This window comes from Myotis brandtii, unplaced genomic scaffold (assembly GCF_000412655.1).
Source record: "Myotis brandtii unplaced genomic scaffold, ASM41265v1 scaffold4967, whole genome shotgun sequence".
Taxonomy (NCBI): Eukaryota; Metazoa; Chordata; class Mammalia; order Chiroptera; family Vespertilionidae; genus Myotis; species Myotis brandtii.
Genome location: NW_005368940.1, coordinates 1 through 2,604, shown reverse-complemented (window position 1 = coordinate 2,604; position 2,604 = coordinate 1). Strand labels below are relative to the sequence as shown.

The following is a 2,604-nucleotide window of genomic DNA, read 5'->3' as shown; positions in this document are numbered from 1 at the left end:
GGTGCACAAAAATTTGTGCATCCCAGGGGGGTCCCTCAGCCTGGCCTGTGCCCTCTCACAGTCTGGGACCCCTCAGGGGTTGTCCATCTGCTGGCTTAGGCCCGCTCCCCGAGGAAGCGGGCCTAAGCTGGCAGTCAGACATCCCTCTGGCAGCCCGGCAGCCGTCGGGGGATGTCCACTTGCCAGCAGGGAGCAGGCCTAAGCTGTAGTCGGACAGCCTTAGCACTGCTGAGGAGGCGGGGGAGGCTCCTGCCATCACTGCTGTGCTGGCAGCTGGCAGCCTGACTTGTGGCTAAGCAGAGCTCCCCCTGTGGGAGTGCACTCTGACCACCAGGGGACAGCTCCTGCATTGAGCGTCTGCCCCCTGATGGTCAGTGTGTGTTGTAGTGACCAGTCATTCCCAGTTGTTTTGCTGTAAGGGTCAATTTGCATATTACCCTTTTATTAAATAGGATACTACACTTATGTAAGATGTTAAATATAGGAAAACTGAGTGGGGGAGAGGGAGTATATAAGAATTATTTCTATTAACTGCTCTATAAAGCCTACTATTTAAAAGTTAATAATACACAGAAGAAGATGGTAATGAGGAACTGAGAAATAAAAAACATATGATATATAGAAATATATAGCAAAATGGAAGGAGTACTTTATTTATAATTAATTTAATATATTACATTCTCTAATTAAACAGTGACCAAAATATTTGATTTTTAGAAATGATATAACAATATGATGTCTATGAGATTCACTATAAACCCAAAGATTAAAATAGATTGAAAGCGAAAGAATGTTCAAGTATATGCCATGCAAATAGTGATGAAAAGAGAGCTCGGGTGGCCATACTATTTCAAGCAAAATACACTAATTTTTTTGAAGTGTACTTTAATTGATTTTAGAGAGAGAAGGAAGAGTGATAGATAACTAGAAATATCTATGAGAGAGAAACATTGATTGGCTGCCTCCTGCACGCCCCCTACTGGGGATCAAGCCTGCAACCTGAACATGTGTGTTGACACGGAAATTGAACTGGTGACCTCCTGGTTCATGGGTTGACACTCAACTACTGAAGGATACTGGCAGGGCAAGACTTTATTTTTAAGAATAACAATTTTATTTCCTACACTTAAAAGCTGATTAAAAACCATTATGAATTCTATTAAAGAAAATGCAACATCTCTTGCCCAGCTTGTGTGGCTCAGTGGTTGAGTATTGACCCATGAACCAAGAGGTCACCATTTCAATTCCCAGTCAGGGCATAGCCCGGGGGTTGCAGGCTCAATACCCGGTAGAGGGCATGCAGGAGGTTGCTGGTCGATGTTTCTCTCTCATTGATGTTTCTATCTCTCAACCCCTCTCCCTTCCTCTTTCCTCTTTCTCTCTTTCTCTAAAAAAAAATCAATAAAAGTATTTTTTAAAAGAAAATATAACATTTCAATTAAAAACCATGGTAACTACATGTATTCATTAAATATCATCATATGTTTTCTGAAACACAATTTGAAAACATCTGCATGCATGTTTAATCTCAGTACAATGGATTCAAGATCAAGTTTACAGGTTACATGCAACAAGGCTAAATTACAAATTATCATAGTCGTCATCATCATCATCATCATCATCATCATCTTCTTGCTTTCTTTTTGATGCATTTGATGACTCATTGGCAGTATTTTGTGATGACACCATGTTAGTGGTAGTAAGAATTTTTTGGACCCAATTAATGAATTAATTAGAACATTCTGAACTGCTGATGTTGGAGGACTTGATGCTTTTGTAGCTGGGGACTGCGAAGTGGGCATCTGCATTGTAAACCTTTGTCTTGTGAGGGACATTGGAGTCCTGACTTTAATTGAAATTGACATGGTTTGTGCAGTTGTTGTGCCAAGTGTGGGGGCACTTAGTCTTCTAGTAATTGAAGCAGCACTTAACCGTGGAACTGTTTTTCTTCCCACAGAAGTAGATGCCCTTTTTTGGTAAAGACTTAAGTGTATATTTTGGAGTGATGAAGCAATATCTATCAGGTGGCAATCTAGAGCCTGAATATGGCTTGATCAATGGCAATGGGGTTTGATTTCTTTGCCCTGCAATATCTAATAAAAAATCTCTTGGGGGAGGAGAAGTAAAAGACGGGTCAGCACGATACTAGATTGTCAATTGCACATCATCTGCTTCAACTGTAGCTTTCTTAGCATGGCTTGAATAAATTTGTGCATCATTTAGAATTGTGATCACATATCGGAAGGCAAACTACAACATCTGATTCTTTTTTTATTAAATTTCCTTGGGATAACATTGGTCAATGTGATTGGTTTCAGGTGGGGGTTTCTATGTTACAAGATCCTTATGTTGCACTGTGTGTGTGCACCACACATAATCAAATCTTCTCCTGTCACCTTCCCTCTGGCAACCACCACACTGCTGTTTGTGTTTATGAGTTTCAATGTTATGTCCCACATATGGGAGAAATAATATGGTTCTTGGTTATTTTTGACTGACTTACTTCACTTAGCATAATAGTCTCAAGGTCCATCCATGTTGTTGCGAATGGGGTATTTCATCCTTTTTTATGGCTCAGTAGTATTCCATTGTGTGTATGTACCA

The 2,604-nt window shown here is 40.4% G+C and overlaps 1 pseudogene; it reads right to left on the bottom strand.

The window, feature by feature from the left end:
- Positions 1-1,581: 1,581 nt before the first annotated feature.
- LOC102250154 lies at positions 1,582-2,265 on the bottom strand (annotated as a pseudogene).
- Positions 2,266-2,604: the final 339 nt, after the last annotated feature.